Here is an 819-nt window from a genome sequence, read left to right on the forward strand (position 1 = left end):
ACAATTATATAATTCAAAAATTCAATTTCATACACCCCATGAGCTCACATAATTTGATTTATTCAGTACAACTCTTGCATCTATAGAGCTTATTTTCAATGTTTTTCTCTTTGGAAATTTTGTAGTTAATAATTATATGTCAGTCACTCCAGTACTATTGCCTGGAAAATCCCATGGACAGAGGAGCCTGGTAGGCTACAGTCCATGGGGTTGCAAAGAGTTGGACACCACTGAGAGATTTCACATTCATGTTCAAATCTTGAAAAATGAGGATATTTGCTGCTCCACTTTTGAAATACTTTATTCAAATTTTCTAAATGCATTAGAAAAGGATTCAAACAAAATACAGAGAGCTAATGCATCTAAAAGTTAAATATGACTTTAGGCATTTAGTCCTTCAAATAGCTACACATGTCTAAAATCTTATTGATGACCTGCAGCAAAGAGAAAAGCACATAACTGCTATTCTTTCTTTTTCTCTCTCTCTATACATACATACATATAGATATAGATATAGATACAGATACAGATACACTGGGCTTCCTGGTGGCCCAGAGGTTAAAGTGTCTGCCTGTGTCTGCCTGCAGTGTGGGAGACCTGGGTTCGATTTCTGGGTTGGGAATATCCCCTGGAGAAGGCAATGGCAATCCACTCCAGTACTCTTGCCTGGAGAATCCCATGGACAGAGGAGCCTGGTGGGCTGCAGTCCATGGGATCGCAAAGAGTCGGACACGACTGAGCGACTTCACTTTCACTTTCACATATATATAAGCCATCTGATGCAAAAAGCCAACTCATTGGAAAAGACCCTGATACTAG

The sequence above is a fragment of the Bison bison genome, unplaced genomic scaffold (genome assembly GCF_000754665.1).
Source record: "Bison bison bison isolate TAMUID 2011002044 unplaced genomic scaffold, Bison_UMD1.0 scf7180017864389, whole genome shotgun sequence".
In the NCBI taxonomy this organism is placed as follows: Eukaryota; Metazoa; Chordata; class Mammalia; order Artiodactyla; family Bovidae; genus Bison; species Bison bison.